Below are 19,293 nucleotides of genomic sequence, written 5' to 3' on the forward strand. Positions count from 1 at the left end.
TAAAAGACCAACCCTTGGGACTTAAGGAGATTATATAGGATGCAAAACCCTAAAATTTAGTGTTTTCTCAACCAGCCGCCAACACACCGTGTTGGCCCATAAAAACACCCGACCCAGAGGTTCCTCAACATGCTGTGGTGAGGCTTCACCACACCATGTTCCAAAGGAAAATCATGCATAAAACGAATAAATCTCATACCTGGAAATCGGGGTGTTACAACTCTCCCCCAATTGAGCTAGACTTCATCCTTGAAGTCTGTTGTAGTGAACAAATCTGGATAATTCTCCCGCATCTCAGCCTCCGGCTCCCAGGTCCACTCGGAGCCCCACTGGTGCTACGATCGTACTTTTACCAAACGTACTTCTTTGCTATGTAAAACCTTTTCCTTCCATTCCAGAATAGTTAACGACCTCTCGACATAATTTAGGCGATCATCAACCTGAATATCATCTAATGAAACAACCGCGTCCTCTTCTAATATGCACTTTCACAGCTGCGAAACATGGAAAGTGTTATAAATCTGACTGAGCTCCTCTGGAAGATCCAATCTATAAGCAACCTTTCCAACCCTGGCAATCACTCAAAATGGCCCAATATACAAGGGACCCAACATCACCCTCTTCCTTAAGCGAATCACACCTTTCCAAGGCGAGAGCTTATGTAACACCATGTCATCGACCTGAAACTCCAACTTGGATCGGTGCCGGTCAACATAGCTCTTCTTTCGACTTTGAGCAGTCTGAAATATTTGCCTGATCTGCTGAATCATCTCCGTAGTCTAAAGGACTGCCTCGGTCCTCCCCATAACCCTGTGACCAACCTCGCCCTAGGAAATTGGGGTGCCAAATCTCCGCTCATACAAGATTTCGAAAGGCGGAGCACCAATGCTGGAGTGAAAACTTTTGTTATAAGAGAACTCCGCAAGAGGTAGGTACGAGTCCCAACTCCCACCTATATCGATGACAAAGGCCTGCAACATATCCTCAAGGGTATGTATCATCCGCTCACTCTGACCATCAGTCTGAGGATGATAAGTTGTGCTGAAGTGCAACCTCGTGCCATTTCCTCATGTAACATCTGCCAAAACTGAGAGGTGAATCGAACATCACAGTCTGAAACAATAGAGACCGGAACTCCATGGTGAGCAACGATCTTGCGAATATACACATCGACAAACTTTTCTGTCAAAGAACTCTCCCGAATAAACAGGAAGTGGGCACTCTTGGTCAATTGATCCACGATGACCCAAATTACATCAAAACCCTTTGCCGTCCTCGATAATTTGGTGATGAAATCCGTCGAAATCTGCTCCCATTTCCACATGGGAACCTCCAGAGGTTGTAACTTGGCATGCGGCCTATGGTGCTCAACCTTGACCATCCTACAGGTAATACATCTCTCAATGTAGCAGGCGATCTCCCTCTTCATACATGACCAACAATAGCTCAATCTTAGATGTTGATACATCTTAGTGGCCCCCAGATGAATAAAAAAACGAGACTTATGAGCCTCTTCCTATATAATCTATCTTGCCCCACCAGACATAGGAACCCATACCCAACCACAATGAGTCAACAATCCACGAGTATCCGGAACAAATTTGGCAATCTCACCCTGATCCTCTCTATCTTCCAGTTCTCTTCCCGAACACCCTGGGCCTGAGCCCCCCTAATCAATCCCAAAAGTGGAGAATCCATTGATATCGTCATACATGATACCCCAACTGAAGACCCAACCGGCCTGCGGCTCAAAGCATCCGCCACCACGTCCGCTTCACTCGGATGGTAAAAGATCTCGCAGTCATAATCCTTGACTACATCCAGCCACCTGCACTGCCTCATGTTCAGGTTCGACTGATCCATATTATGATCAAACTCTTGTGGTCAGTGTAGATAGTACAACAGACCCCATTAAGAGAATGCCTCCAAATCTTGAAGGCAGAAACCACTGCCCCCAACTCCAGATCATATGTGGGGTACCTCGTCTCGTGCGGATTTAGCTGATGCGATGCATATACTATCACTCGTCCTCTTTGCATGAGGCCCGCCCCAAACCAGTGACAGAAGCATCACATAATACCACAAATTCCTCAATTCCCTTAGGGAGGGTCAAAACTGTAGCCTCACATAATCTCTACCGAAGGGTCTCAAATGCTGTCTGCTGCTTAGGGACCCATCGGAAATCCATTACGTTCCTCGTCAGATGAGTGAGGGGTATTGCAATCTTGGAGAAATCCTGAATGAATCTCCAATAGTACCCTATCAATCCCAATAAACTCCTGATATCTGAGGGAGATTTCGGAACCTCCCACTGCATCACAGCCTCGATCTTGGCTGGATCGACCAATATCCCATCCTGATTAACGAGGTTTCCTAGGAACTGAACATCTTGTAACCAAAACTCACACTTCGAGAACTTAATATAATGCCGTTCTTGCCTCAAAACCCCCTGAAGCTCTCGAAGATGCTTCTCCTGCTGCTCTATGGTCTTGGAATACACCAAGATATCATCAATAAATACAATAACCGAATGATTGAGCATTGACCCGCATACTTGATTCATTAAATCCATAAATACCGCCGACACATTGGTGAGCACATAACGAGTCCGAAACATGGTCTTCTCCACGTCCTCCTCTCTCACCCTGACCTGATGATATCCAAACCTTAGATTTATCTTGGAGAACCAAGATGCACCATGAAAATGATCAAAGAGGTCATCAATCCTCGGAAGGGGATAACGGTTCTTCACCGTTAGCTTGTTCAACTCCCGCTAATTAATACACATCCGGTGTGAACCATCCTTCTTCTTGACGGATAAAATCGGCGCTCCCCATGGAGAACTACTTGGTCTGATGAACTACTTACCTAGCAGCTCCTGCAGCCGAGATGACAACTCCTGCATCTCAGACGGTGCCAAGCGGTACGATGCATTGGCAATTGTGGTCGCACCTGGCACAAGTTCAATCCTGAACTCAACCAACCTCTCAGGAGGCACACCGGGTAACTCCTCCGTAAACACATCGACAAACTCCCAACAAGTGTATCCACCACATAATCGAAATAACCCGCACACCCGTGCTGAATATACTGACGAGCTCTGGCTGCAAAACAAAACCATGAACCCATCCTGGTGCCGTCTCCATAGATAACCAATTCTCCCATACTTGGGATTCGAACTACCACATATTGGCCCTCATAATCAATCATAGCACCGAAACGACTCAGCCAATCCATACCCACAATCATGCAGACATCCCCATGGGGATAGGGATTAAATCGACCGGATAAGGCACTCGAAGATCTTCATAATACAACCCTCATATATAGATGATGCAGAAACCATGTGTTCTTTGGCGATAGAAACTCGCAATAGACACTCTAACTCCCCAATGGGCATATCAAATTCCCTAATGAACGATCTAGACAAAAAAACTGACTCGCACCCAAGTCAAACAACACTAGAGTAGGCAAAGAGTTCACTAGGAACATACTGAACAGAGGTACAAACATAAGCATAACACAAAACATAATCAACAAAATAAGGGATAGAAACATACCAGTCAAAATATCTGGAGCTGCTCTGGCCTCTTCAACAGTGAGCTGGAAAGCGTGACCTCGTGCCCTCGGGGGCTCCGCCCTGCCTTGACTCCTATATGTGATCCTCAAAGTAGCCATCGCTGGAACCTACGTCGTCCTGACAACAATCAGGGGACACTGCCCTTCATTTGGCCCACCTGATCACAATGGTAATTAAATTTGATTCCAGGAGCCGGAGTCTGCTACAGAAAGTCCCTTGTAATTTGGCCCTACTTGCCACATTTATGGCACCCTGAAGAAGATCAACAAGCTCCATCATGCACCATACCACACTTCCCACAAGTTCTGCCTCTCTGGCTCCCTGACCTAGAATCAGCGGCCCTAAACCGTTGTGATGCAGGCTGCAACTACGCTGGGGCCGGTGTCAACTCCCTCGTTTGTAAATGAATCTCAATCTCACTCTGCCTAGCGGCCTCCTACATCTCCAACAAAGTACCATAACAATGGGTGGAAACAAATTGTCTGATCTCCGTCTTGAGCTTGCTTAAGTAACGGGTCATCTGAGCCTGCTCAGATGCAGCAAACTCAGGGAAAAACATAGCCCTCTCCATGAACATATTGGTGATCTCTGTCACCATCTTAGAACCCTGCATCAAATCTAGGTATTCCTTGGCCAACCTCTCACGCTCCACCAACAACAAATATCGGGAGTGGAACATCTCAGAGAACTGCTCCCAAGACACAGTAGATCTCTACTCACCAGAATATGAACTAGTAGCAAGTCTCCACCAATCCTTCGCTTCGGTCCTCAGAAGATTCAGAGCGCACCTGAACTTCTAGTCATCTGGACAAGAACAAGTGAAGGAAAACCCCTACACATCAGATAGCCACCTCATGGAGATGATCGGGTTCTACAGCCCATCGAAAGTGAGGGGCTTCATATTGTAAAAGTCCCGATACAGAAAAGTCCGACCTCTTCCAACCCGTGTAGCCGTAACGGCTGCAGCAGCAGCAGTCTCAGACAAAGCAACATAGCGCTCATCAAAGTACTCAACAATGGCGGTCTTGATAGACCTAAAAATCTCTGGAAAATGAGCAACAAACTTCTCCTGCAAGATCTCCCTGATCTTGTCATCCAACAATTGACTCACCTTGGCGGCCAGCTCCTGATCCCAAACCGGACCCAGCGTCAATTCGACGTGTCGTCACCATACTGAAAATAAATCAAGAGGATATCAGATAAAATGCCTATCATAATAGAGGAACCAACTTCCAACAAATCCCTAGAGGTTGTGACTTCTTTGCTACGCGTACGAGTCTAGAGCTTTCAGTAGTACGAGCCCATACTACCTTCCACATCTACCCATATTTGTCTCAAAGGATCATCACAACACCCTAAAAATACTCACTAGCATAACCATACACTCAATCCTCACTCCCTAGTGGAAAGTCTATACATCTCAAAACTAGCCGGCTGACCCCACACGACTCATCCATGAGACTTCCAGCAACCCTGCAACACTCTTGTATGCTAACCATACATAAAGTTGGACCGTATAGGCATTCAAATATCTGATCCTACCATAAGACCTTCATTAAACAAGAACAGGAAATAAGGCCAAAACAAACATTTTGAGGCTATTAGTTATGCATGACCATGATGCATGAACCAAGCAACTACTGTAATGACATCAATTCCATAAAAAGAAGGTCCTAGGCTATAATGAATCATATAATCAAGCAAATCTATCTTGCAATTCCAGAAGATCCTTAGCCATCACTAGCATGTTGTTCTAATATATCACAATATCAATAACAGTGTGGTATTTTGGGGTTTACTTAATGGCTTCGGCTTATCATACACCTTGCTTCCTCCTCGACCTTTTCGAAAACTATTTGAAAATTGTTTTGAAAATCTTTTTCCTTAGTTTGAGACTGGATTTACATGTGTGTTCCTCCAATTCACTCAAACCAAGGCTCTAATACCAACTTGTGACATCCATAAAATTTCATAAGATTTTTAAACTTTTTCAAACCATGCAAAAATCATAATTGTTACATTGTAGTTCTCAAAACATGTTTAGCATCAGATTTTTACCAAAATCATAAAACACAACATGAGGAGGTGAACGATCAAGCCTTTGCCTTCCCATGATAATATGGGGTACGTGAAACATAACCCAAAACTTTAAGCCCAAAGCTTAGTGAGTTCCCCCAAAGTACTAACACAACAAATAACACATATACAATAATAACATACTATGGGTCCAATCAACCATCAAGTTGGAATAACCCCGACCCCTCGATCATCTGGTTGGAATGCCAACATACTATAGGTCTAATCCACTATCGGGTTGGAATACCCCAGGCCTATAAACCATTGGGTTGGAATGCCAACATACTATGGGTCCAATCATCCCCAGGATGGAATACCCTAGGCCCTGAACCATCGAGTTGGAATGCCTCGGTCTGTTGTCTTACGCACAAAGAATTGAAGCCTTAACCACCGACCAAACACGTGCACACAATACATATAAGCATGCCATTAACCAACCATCAAACAAATAAACAAATCTTACAGATCACTAGGCATCTCATCATCCTGTCTACCAGGATATCGATCTAACAGATCACTATAGCATAACATCATCGTATCTACCAGGATACCGATCTAGCATATCTGAATAGTACAAAAACATGCATAATAGGATATCAATCTAAGGGTCGGCATTGGTGCCTTCGACCTGCTAGTATAGTGAGGAAAACTCAGCTCGCAAATTAAGTAGAACTGATGAGGCCCAATTCTGAATCTTATCTCTCCACACAATATCTAATTCCATTAAATGGCCAATTTCCATCAAAATTCCAAAATACCCAAAATACCCTCAAGGTCAAACTTTGTCAAAGTCAAAGTCAATGGTCAAGGTCAACATTCCATGTTGACCCAACACGATGTGCTTTCTAGCAACACGTCATCTTTCGTTGGCATTTAGACGGCCGGGAAAGCTCCAGCCAAGACGTCGTGACTGCCTGAGTTCCAACAACTTAATGCATTGAGTTGTAATCTTCGATTCTAGTGACCCCAAGGCTTAGATCTAGACCTAAATGTTAACAAGAAGGATAAAGTTTCCAACTATATCCATTGGAACTACTCCAAGGGACCAAAACGCAACAATAAGGATTGAAGATTCAAGGGCTTAACCAATAAGCACTAAATCCTTGAAGTCTGAAACCCGTCATTTACAGAAGAGATTATAGCATCTAAACCATCCCAAAGGTCGGTGCTTTATAGACATGCATGCCCAATGCATGTCTTGAACCCAAAATAGGTCAAAATAGGGATTTATGATGTACTCTTCATGCATGGCATCAAAACCCGGCTATATGCCAGATCCAAGACTCTACAAGGTCACATAAACCTAGAGATTCATAAAGTTGCTAACTTTATGAGATCCAACCATTCTCTCACTCAAGAACAAGTAAAAGGGACAAACCTCAAGATATAGCAACATATAGGAATAAAAATCAAATCTTGGACACTTACAAAGGTCCAAAAGAGTGCCAAACTGAAAGATGAGGGCTTGCTTGCTGGATCCTTTCTTCCTTCTTCCAACTTCTTTCTTCTTTGGCTCCAAAAACACCACACCAACTTAGAAATGATAGGGAAAGATGATGAGGGTTCGCAAGGTTCAATATGGGGAATTGGAGGCTGATAAAAGACCAACCCTTGGGATTTAAGGATATTATATAAGGTGTAAAACCCTATAATTTAGGGTTTTCTCAACCAGCCGCCAACACACCGTATTGGCCCATAAATACACGCAACCCAAAAGTTCCTCAACACGCCGTGGTGAGGCTTCACCATGCCATGTTCCAAGGGAAAATCATGCATAAAAGGAATAAATATCATACCTGGAAATCGGGGTGTTACATTGGTAAAGTGCCTAATGATTAATATGCTTATGAAATTGTTAAAATTGATGAATGCTTGAATGCTGATGATTTAGTGTATATTGTAAATGAAACTCTCTCTAAAGCTGAAAGAATCAAAATTTTGAACATGACTGAGACTTTGACATTAAACTCTCAACAAAGTTTTGTTGATATCGAAGATGATTATGATAATATCAGTGAAATTGAGGAAGAGGAAACTGTTGATTGTTCTTAATTATCTGTCATTAATGTCACTTCGATGGCTATGGGAAAAAATAGTTGTCATGATTCAATGGTGACGGTTAACAGTGACCAACCCTCAACATCGAAAGTTTATGATTATGAAAAAGCTGTTGTAGAAGACTATGATAGTGATAGTGATGAGGATGACGATTTGATTGAAAAAACTATTCCCAGAGTTGTTTTCGAATATGTTTATGAAGAAACAGAGTAGTTCAAAAAGGTGATGAAAGTAAAAGGTTATCATTATCTTGAATTAAACTCATTCGTTTATCTGTCTTTCAAATACACAGATGTAGTTGTGCTCCTAAATCCAGTGTTTGTCACTACTAGAAATGGTGATGAGGTGAATCCTGAAATCAACAAAATTGTTGAAGAAGACAACAAAGTTGTGACAAAAGAAGGTTTCTTCTAGAACCAGAGCACGGTCGAAACGTGTTTGGGAAGTAAAATCTGAAAAATCAAAAGTTGATAATCAAACAAAAGGAACTGTTTTGAAAGATCAAAATACAAAGTCACAAATCTTCGTTGAAAGTGTTCAAAAAGTTGAAAAAGAAGAAGGTGTTTTGATGTCAAAAGCTCGAAACAAATTCTATTGGAAAAATGTCAAGAATTTTCAAAAACAAAAAGTTTTTAAGAAAAAATTTACTGAACAAGTTAAGACTTTTTCTCAAAATAAGACATATGTTCAAAACACGTCAACTCAAAAACAAAAGGATTTTCCAAAAGGTCAATCTAATGTTCAAAAACAAATTAGAACTCCAATTGTTCAAGAACAAATAAATGGAACTTTTGATCAAACCAACGTCCAAGGAATATTGGTCCATATATTCAAAATGAAAGGTTTTCTCAAAACAAAATTCAAAGAAATGTTGTTCGAAGTAATGAGCAAAGAAATTTATGTAAAGGTGAAAGAAGTTTTCAACAAGGTCAAAAGGTTTTCAATCGAACATCTATTGGTTATAATAATCAATATCAATATCGGTTTCAAAATTCTCCAAAACCAACTTTTCCAAAATGAAATTTTGAAAAATTGGGAGTAAAAGGGAAGAAACGTGAACCAATTAAACCCACAAAACCTCACTTTCCAAATCCTGAGTCAAAGCAGAAAGTCAAAGCTTCGTTTGTGAAAGGGATAAAGGAAGTGAAAATATCAACCACTGGCTTAAAGGCAAAGGGAAGCGATATCAATCAGGAAAGTAATCTGAAGAGAAAATTAAATATGATTATAAAAGCTACTTAAATGACTCGCTACATGGTAGTTTATCATCACTGGAGTTGAATCCATCAGGGAAAAGTTGGAAAGAAAATCTTAAGACAAAGGTTGAAGAACAACGAACTGTAGATCGGAAGGGGAAAGTCAGTATTGAACCTGAACCAGTGAATGATTACATTTCGATGCCCAAAAATGTCAAAGTTGACTTAATATATAGTTTAAAGTCAAAGGTTCGAAATTGGGTGCTAGGTTCTTCTTTTCATAATGCTTTTCAAACTAATATTCAATGACCCAAAAAGCCTTGGGGCCTAAATTCTTTTGAATGATCGCATGTACTATGTGACAAGCAATACAATGAGCATTGGTATATCAATAGTGGTTGTTCTCGTCACATGATTGGTCGAAAGGAGAATCTGCGAGACTATCGAAGTTTGGATAATGCTGGAGTAGTGAAGTTTGGAAACAATAAAAAAATGCAAAGTGAAAGGTTATGGCAAGGTAACAAACGGGAAGTTACTGTGAACAGAGTAGCATATGTTGAAGTCTTACAACACAACATGATAAGTGTTTCACAACTTCTTGTGGGAACTAGGAATAAAGTGGTGTTCGATGAAGATGGAAGTGTCGTCTCTAACAAAGAAACGAAGGATGTTTTGCTTAAGTCGAAAAGGAAAGGTGACATGTTCACACTCGACATGAAGCCCATTTGTAACGACGTAAATTTCAAAACAATTTTTTCACATTTTAAAAACACACTTTCGTTTTTAATTGTTATAAAATGTCATTGTATCACATAACAATCCATAACATCACATCCCAAGATCATAACATATAAAACTCCTCATGTGTGTGTACTGATCAAGCCGGATTCTTCCCGCGATCCTCACTGGTACCTGAAACACATCACACAACACTGTAAGCATAAATGCTTAGTGAGTTCCCCAAAATACCACATACAACACATAAGCCTTTCCAGGCCATAGCTCTATGGAACCTTCCGGTCCAAGTGTCTCAGGGGACTTCCGTCCCGAATCCCGGTAGACCTTCCGGTCCTACTAGTACCGACCTTTCGGTCTGTAACCTCCTGACCTTCTGGTCCATGTCCTCTTGACCTTTCGGTCCATATCATCTTGACCTTCCGGTCCTTATCATACATAGCATACATAACACATACATATCACATATCAACATATAGCACATATATCTCATAGCATATAAGACCTTCCGGTCACACTTAGGTACCCTTCCAGGTACAGTATAGTGAGAAGACTCACCTCGGTATCTCAGATAGTCTCGCACTCGATCACACTGGTCTAGCCCCCGCCTAAACACATAACAATACTCTCAAATAAATAATGGCTCTCAAAGGCTAGATCAAATCCACTCTATGATTTCCATAGAAGGGTAAAAGACCATTTTACCCCTTCCTGACCCAAAAGTCCAAAGTTTGATGAAAACCCTAAAAGTCAACGAAAGTCAACAGGAGGCAGTACGTGGCACGTACCTTCTCTATATGCGGGGCGTACGCCAGCGAACCACAATCGGGGCTTCAACCCCTTACGCTGCGCGTATTGAGAGTTACGCCCATCGTAAGTCCCTGTAACATCTAAAAAATCATGTACCTTGTGAACCCACTTCTTTGAGTGATTGTCATATTTAGCCCTTGATAAGAAGATGCTTGGTTGGCAGGTACGCGGGGCGTACTAGGGTGTACACTCAGCGTACTTGTCCGTGTTTTGATCGTGAAGGATTTCCAGGTACGCGGGGCGTACCAATGTGTACGCGGGGCGTACTCGGCCCAGAAAAGGAACCCTAATCCTTTGAGCCTCCCTATTTAAAGAACCTTATGACCCTTTGTTGTCCACCTTTCTCCAGAGTCTTATCCTCTCAAAACCCTAGATCTCGTTCATATAGCAAGGAAGTGCCTTGGTGTAACATCCCCCTCTGGCACGTATCACAATATTGTCCGCTTTGGGCCACTCAGCACGAGGACTTCCCAGGGGGTCACCCATCCTGGTACTACTCCCGCCCGAGCATGCTTAGCTGCAGAGTTCTTATGGGATCTGCTGCCCTCATGGCTTTAAAACGCGTTGTGATAGGGAAGGTATCCACACCCCTTATAAGGAATGCTTAGTTCTCCTTCCCAGCCGATGTGGGATCAGATCTAACCCACTTTCACCCCCCATTATAGGGTTCAACGTCCCCGTCGAACACATCGACCCGTGCCATGGCTCTGATACCATTTGTAACATCCCCCTCTGGCACGTATCACAATATTGTCCGCTTTGGGCCACTCGGCACGAGGACTTCCCTGGGGGTCACCCATCCTGGTACTACTCCCACCCGAGCACGCTTAACTGCAGAGTTCTTATGGGATCTACTGCCCTCACAGCTTTAAAACGCATTGTGATAGGAAAGGTATCCACACCCCTTATAAAGAATGCTTAGTTCTCCTTCCCAGTCGATGTGGGATCAGATCTAACCCACTAATTGTAACGCCCGTGTTTCTGGGCTTGCCATTTTTTAGCAATGTAATAGTCTAGGTTAACCTTTGTAACCCCAATTTGAAATAATAAAAAATGTATTATTTGTGAATTATGTGAGTTATGTGTTTATTTGCTTAATTATGTGATATAATCGAATTAAGAATAAAATAAGCGTCAAAATTAAAGTATTAGATATGCCCGATATCTTTGCATACAGTTGTAGTGGTTGAAACAAGGATTCCGGAGATATAAGCAATGCCAAAATCCGAGTTATAACGAAGAAGTTATGACCTGTCGAAGTTTCGCGACAGAACCGGCACGACGTCGAGTGACGTAAAATATGAATTTAAGATAGAGCGATATTTACCCTTAGCGATCTAAATGAAAGTTGTAGATTTCGTTAAAACGAGAGCGTGCATAAAAGGAACGCCCAAATCTGACTTCGTATGAGGAAGTTATGATTTTTCTAAGTTTCGACTTAGCGGTATGCAGCCCGAATACTCGATTTGAGATCGAGCGGTTTTTAGCCGAAACAATCTAAATGAGAATCGAAGATCTCGTTGTTAGTAGAGAAACGATGAAAAGTTAGGCGAGAACGGACGTCAAACGTAGAAGTTATGAATTTAGAACGAAGTTTTTCTGTCCCGGCCTTCTAAAAATAATTAATAAAAAATAAATTCAAAATTAGCCGACGGAGTCTAAATGAAAGTTATAGAGTATGGTCTGACCTTCACGTGGATATAAAGAACGTCGAAAACGGAGCTCGTATTCAAATGTTACGTAATTTAGAAGTTCGACGAGTCAATTACGCCCCGCGTAATTTGAGTACGCCCCGCGTACTCAGGCGGATGCAAGTTGCCTGACCAATACTCGAGTGCCACAGATCAACGCATGTAGTGACGTCAAAGTACGCCCCGCGTAACTCGCGTACGCCCCGCGTACTGAGTGCGCCCTGCGTAATTTGAGATTACGCCCCGCGTAATCCCAGACCCTCAGCCTATAAATAGAACTCGAAATCAACCATTTTCTCTTCTTCAAACTCTTCCCTCTCTCTAAGTTTTTCCTCGATTTGCATGCCAATCATATCCCGAAGCCTCGGTATCGTTCCCGAGCCCCGAAGCAAGATATGAGGCCCCGAGGATCCCGAAGAGCGTTATTCCCGAGCCGAAGCTCTGCCTGCGAGGAGTTCGATTTTGGTGAAGATCTTCCAGATCTATCGAAGTATACTACTTCTATAAGTCGTAGTGTTGTCGGATCATCTTCTGATCAAGTGAGTGTGTAGTTATTTTCTTTCCAACGCAATATTATGAAGTATTTAATATAAAATACGTGCTACGTGTAAATATTTTGTGGTTATATGTGTGAATGTATATTCACTCTCTTCTATCTCATAGATCTGATATATTCTCTATGAAATAGGTGTTATGTGTGTATGCCTCATCTGTTATGTGGAATATGTATTGATTAAAGCATGTATAAACAATGTATAAAAATGTATATTTTTATCTACTAATATGTTGGGTAGAACATGGGTAGATAATTGGTGTGAAATAAACAGATGAGAGGCCTCGGTGTTATTCGTGTTATTCTAGTCATTCAGCAGAGTATGGATGACGACCACGGACTATTCTAGACTGTCATGTGGAACACTAGCAGGCTCATTACCTGTAGGTGTTGTGAACGACGTGTTCACCGGTGTACTCTATCCCCCACATGGTTGCCTTTAGGACACTTATTGTTGAGGAAGCCCCTCTGCAGTAATGTCCGTCCCGATGAAAATCCTGAAATAAGTTCCTTATAATAGACGTTATTTTTAGGAACGTAAGGTGAGGATAACGGGAATGGGTAATCGGGTTTATTGTTGATTGTTGTAATTAAATATAATTATTGTGGGTTTGAAAACCCTATATGCTCACCAGGCTCCCAAGCCTGACCCACTCAGTTTATTTGTATTACAGGAAGTGGCGCAAGAGCTTAAGATGGGCGAATCATCAAGTTATTTTGTTTACAAGTCTGTATATGTATATATTTGTTGAATGACTTGTAATGTTATCGTTTATGCTTTATGATCTGTATCGGAACATGACATCCCGACTTTTGATTATGAAATGAAATCATATTTCTATATGAAATGTTTTGATAAATATCTATTTTATCATGTTTTGTTTTTGGGAACAAATTTCACATCCCTTTTAAAATCAAACAGATTTACTCTGAAAATGTTTTAAAAAGCATAAATGAAATCGGTCTTTTCTGGCCGAGATTTTGGGGATGTCATACTTGGTATCAGAGCATTAGTTTAAGCGAACTAGGAATTTGTAGGATTTCTAGACTTAAACTTAAGATGCTAAGTGGAGATTGGGAGATATGTGTCTGATAAATTTCGGACACGAGCACTAGTTTATTTTAGGAAAGTTGCCTAAAATGCTTTTATGTGCTAAATGTTATATGTTGCCATATATGATATTGTTTGTTCGGATCTACGGTTTGTTGCCAACCGGATCTGAAGGTTTATCTGTTTAGGATTCTAAGCGTATGTATACGATATTAGAACTAGCATGTAATCGTTTGGAGTAATAAGGTGAAATTATTCGGTGTGTAGATCAAAAATGGTGAGAACAAGAAGCAGAGTTGGAAATGCTGATGAAAACAGGAATCAACCACCTGTAAATCAACAAGTACCTGTTGTAGCTGACGCACCTGAGCCGATAATAATGGCTGGTGTACAAATAATGATTCAAATGATGTTGGATCGTCAGATGGAAGAAACAAGACGCCTGCTTAGGCAGAATCGTGAAGAACCGTCAATTCAAGCGGAAGAGCCTGAGGAGAATGGAGGGCAGTCTGAAGGAGAAAACTTTAGTGGGATCATTAGTCAAGACGAACAACTAGTGGTTAGACGCAATAACCAGTATGGAGGAAATGATGGTCGTGGGTGCAAGTATAAGGATTTCATGGCATCCAAACCACCATGTCTATTCGGAAGCCCGACGCCGGTACAAGTTATGGACTGGGTCTCCGGAATGGAGACTATGTTTGAAAGTTGCGAATGCAGCAACAGGTAGAAGACCGCTCTTGCGATCCCTCTGCTAAAATCTGGCGTGTTGAGTTGGTGGAAGCTGTTAGCTGACTCTATGCCCAAGGGAGAAGCAAGAAAAATGTCTTGGGAAGACTTTGTGGAACAACTAAAACTGCAATACTGCTCCGAGCAGGACCTTCTGGAAATCAGTAATGAGTTTCAGAATCTGAAGAAAGGGAAATTGAGCGTTACTGAATACGCTGCAAGTTTCACAGAAAAGATGAAGTTTATCCCATATTTGGTGACTACAGAACTCTTTAAGGTCAACAAGTTTTCCCTTGGACTACTAGCGGACTATGGTCCAATGGTTAAGCAAGCAACCACATTGAAAGCCGCCATCTGGGCTACTAGAAATGTTGAGACCTAGATCAGGGAAAAAGGTCTGGAAAGGTCAGAGGTTGGTGAGAAGAGGAAAATCGATGGATTTTCAGGGTCTAGCAAGAAAAGTAAATTCTCGAAGTCTAGTTCGAGAGGAAGTGGAGGAAAGGTAGAGGCGAAATGGTGCGACAAGTGCAAGAAGACGCATCATGGGAAGTGTGGCGGGGAAACCACATGCTTCAAATGTGGAAAGCCAGGGCATTATGCCAATGACTGCACCTTCACCAAGAATGTTTGTTATGGTTGTGGTGAGGAGGGGCACATCTCAAGGGATTGTCCGAAAAAGAAGGAAGCGGCAAGACCCTACATTCCGCCAAAGCCAAAGGCGAGAGCATTCTAGATGACACTGGAAGCTGCTAAAGATGAAGCTAATGTCGCTTCAGGTACCTTTCTCGTTAACAAATTGTCTGCCCAAATTTTATTTGATTCTAGAGCCAACGACTCCTTTATATCGCATGAATTTGGTAGAAAACTAGCCTTGCCTGTTGTTAGACTAGATAATGCTTTATTAGTCGAAGTTGCTAGTGGCAAGTTTGTACCTGTTAGCTATCGTATGAAAAACATCTTAATTGATCTGAATGGGAATAAGTTCCACGAGGAATTATTGCCTATCGAACTTAAGGGTTTCGACATCGTTTTGGGAATGGATTGGCTTAGCGCCAATGATGCCGAAATTTTATGCAAGAAGAAAATAGTGAAAGTGAACCCGCCTGGGAAGGAATCGTTTATGCTGTACGGAGATAAACGCAGAGTAAACTCTGGAATCATTTCTCTAATGAATGCCAGAAAATGTTTGACCAAGGGGTGTACATCATACTTAGCATTCGTGATCGACGCTAAGAAGGAAAAGAAGGTGATGCAAAATATTCCTGTTGTGTGTGATTATTCGGAAGTATTTCCCGAAGATCTTCCTGGATTACCGCCCGATCGACAAGTAGAATTTCGTATCGACTTGTTGCCCGGAACAACGCCAATTGCAAAAGCACCTTATCGATTAGCACCAACGGAGATGAAGGGGATGATGATGCAACTTCAGGAGTTATTGGACAAAGGTTTCATAAGACCTAGTTCATCACCATGGGGAGCTCCGGTGTTATTCGTAGAGAAAAAAGATGGAAGCATGAGGATGTGCATTGATTACCGAGAGCTGAATAAGGCAACAATAAAGAATAGATATCCGTTGCCAAGGATTGATGACCTATTCGATCAACTACAAGGTTCAAGTTATTTATCAAAGATCGACCTAAGGTCAGGATATCATCAGCTGAAAGTAAGAGAGCAGGATATAGAGAAGACTACATTCAGAACGCGATATGGACACTACGAGTTTTTGGTTATGTCGTTTGGACTAACCAATGCTCCAGCAGCATTCATGGATTTAATGAACAGAGTTTGTAATCTGTTCCAAGATAAATTTGTGATATTGTTCATAGATGACATTCTGATTTATTCAAAAAGCCAAGAAGAGCATGGCAGACACTTGCGAGAAGTGTTGGAAGTCTTGAAGAAGGAGAAGCTGTATGCGAAGTTCTCCAAATGTGATTTTTGGATTCGTGAAGTCCAATTCTTGGGTCACGTGGTCAACCAAGAAGAGATAATGGTTGATCCAGCGAAGATCGAAGCTGTGATGAAGTGGGAACAACCGAAAAGTCCCACGGAGATCCGAAGCTTTTTAGGATTAGCCGGATATTACCGAAGATTTATCCAAGGCTTTTCTTCGATCGCTAGTCCATTAACAGCTTTGACCCACAAAGGAGCCACTTATGCTTGGAATGATAAGCATAAAGAAGCATTCGAGAAGCTAAAGAAGAAACTATGCGAGGCACCGATACTTTCTCTACCCGATGGTGTTGAAGACTTCGTTGTTTCTAGCGATGCGTCTGGGGTTGGATTGGGTTGTGTTTTGACCCAAAGAGAAAAGGTGATAGCATATGCGTCTCGACAGCTGAAAGAGCATGAAAAGAACTACCCGACTCATGATTTGGAGTTGGCAGCGGTAGTTTTCGCTCTGAAAATATGGAGGCATTACCTCTATGGCCCGAAGTGCAAACTTTTCACTGATCATAAGAGTCTCCAATATCTCTTTAGTCAAAAGGAATTGAATATGAGACAACGACGCTGGCTGGAATTACTTAAAGACTACGACGGTGAGATACTTTACCACCCCGGTAAAGCCAATGTTGTTGCTGATGCTCTCAGTCGGAAAGTCAATCTTGAAAGGAGAAGGCCAAGAGCGTTGAGAATTGAAGTTGTCTCGACTATTTTGAAAAGTATAAAGAAAGCTCAAAGCGAAGCTTCTGAGAAGAATGACCGGAAGGAGGAACGTTTGGGCAAAACGTTGGTGTTCGGTGTAAACAGTCACGGACTGAAGGTGTTCCAAGATCGGATTTGGATACCTAAGACAGGAGGAGTCAGAGATCTTCTGATGGAAGAAGCTCACAAAACCATGTACTCGATTCATCCCGGTAGCACAAAAATGTATAGGGACCTGAAACCCTATTATTGGTGGCCGACGATGAAGCTCGACATTGCGAAGTATATGGCCGAGTGTGTGACCTGTGCAAGAGTCAAGGCACAACATCAGAAACCATACAGGAGTTTAGAACCATTACATGTGCCTATGGGTAAGTGGGAAGACATTGCTATGGATTTTGTCACTAAACTGCCCAAAACAAAAAGTGGTCACGACATGATTTGGGTGGTCGTGGATCGATTCACTAAGAGTGCGCATTTCATAGCAGCCAATGAGAAATGGTCTATGGAAAAGCTTGCGAATTCTTACGTGAAGGAAATTGTGAGGCTTCACGGTGTTCCGCTAACGATTGTGTCAGATCGTGATAGCCGTTTCACCTCGCGATTTTGGAAAAGCCTACAAGAGGAATTGGGTACCAAGTTGTGTTTAAGTACAACTTACCATCCACAGACTGATGGTCAGAGCGAACGAACGATACAAACACTTGAAGATATGTTGAGAGCGTGTACCTTGGAATTCCTAGGTAATTGGGATGAAAATTTACCTTTGGTAGAATTTTCCTATAATAATAGTTTTCACTTGAGCATAAAGATGGCACCTTATCAAGCATTGTATGGACAGAAGTGTCGTACGCCGTCTTGTTGGCTTGAGGCTGGGGAAAAGCAGTTTATGGGACCGGAGATAGTCTATCAAACGGCTGAAAAGTTGAAAACAATTAGGGAAAGAATGTTAGCAGCTCAGGATCGTCAAAAGAGTTATGCTGACAAAAAGCGAAGACCGATGACTTTTGAAGTTGGAGATTCGATTTTGCTTAAAGTCTCGCCGTGGAAGGGACTTATAAGATTTGGTAAAAGGGGAAAGTTAAGTCCAAGGTTTATCGGACCGTTTAAAGTTCTTCAGAGAATTGGGAACCAAGCTTACAAGCTCGAACTACCAGAAGAACTGAATGGAATTCATAACACTTTCCATGTGTGTTACTTGAGGAGGTTCACGGGAGAAGTTCCCGACATAATTCCACTTTCGGAGTTGACGATCGATGAGAACAAAAGGCTGATTGAGGAACCAGAGGCAATCGTTGACCGAAAGACTAAGAAATTGCGACATAAGATGGTTGAGTTAGTGCTTGTCCGATGGAAACACACGAATGGGCCAAATCTCATCTGGGAGACGGAGAGTGACATGATGAGTCGCTATCCGCATTTGTTTGCTGATGTGTGATTTCGGGGACGGAATCATTCCAAGGTGGAGAGAATTGTAACGCCCGTGTTTCTGGGCTTGCCATTTTTTAGCAATGTAATAGTCTAGGTTAACCTTTGTAACCCCAATTTGAAATAATAAAAAATGTATTATTTGTGAATTATGTGAGTTATGTGTTTATTTGCTTAATTATGTGATATAATCGAATTAAGAATAAAATAAGCGTCAAAATTAAAGTATTAGATATGCCCGATATCTTTGCATAAAGTTGTAGTGGTTGAAACAAGGATTCCGGAGATATAAGCAATGCCAAAATCCGAGTTATAACGAAGAAGTTATGACCTGTCGAAGTTTCGCGACAGAACCGGCACGACGTCGAGTGACGTAAAATATGAATTTAAGATAGAGCGATATTTACCCTTAACGATCTAAATGAAAGTTGTAGATTTCGTTAAACCGAGAGCGTGCATAAAAGGAACGCCCAAATCTGACTTCGTATGAGGAAGTTATGATTTTTCTAAGTTTCGACTTAGCGGTATGCAGCCCGAATACTCGATTTGAGATCGAGCGGTTTTTAGCCGAAACAATCTAAATGAGAATCGAATATCTCGTTGTTAGTAGAGAAACGATGAAAAGTAAGGCGAGAACGGACGTCAGACGTAGAAGTTATGAATTTAGAACGAAGTTTTTCTGTCCCGGCCTTCTAAAAATAATTAATAAAAAATAAATTCAAAATTAGCCGACGGAGCCT

The 19,293-nt window shown here is 41.8% G+C and overlaps 1 pseudogene; it reads right to left on the bottom strand.

Annotated features, from left to right (window-relative positions):
- Positions 1-10,904: 10,904 nt before the first annotated feature.
- On the bottom strand, positions 10,905-11,022 carry LOC111891143 (5S ribosomal RNA; annotated as a pseudogene).
- Positions 11,023-19,293: the final 8,271 nt, after the last annotated feature.

Source organism: Lactuca sativa, chromosome 3, assembly GCF_002870075.4.
Source record: "Lactuca sativa cultivar Salinas chromosome 3, Lsat_Salinas_v11, whole genome shotgun sequence".
NCBI classification, from domain to species: Eukaryota; Viridiplantae; Streptophyta; class Magnoliopsida; order Asterales; family Asteraceae; genus Lactuca; species Lactuca sativa.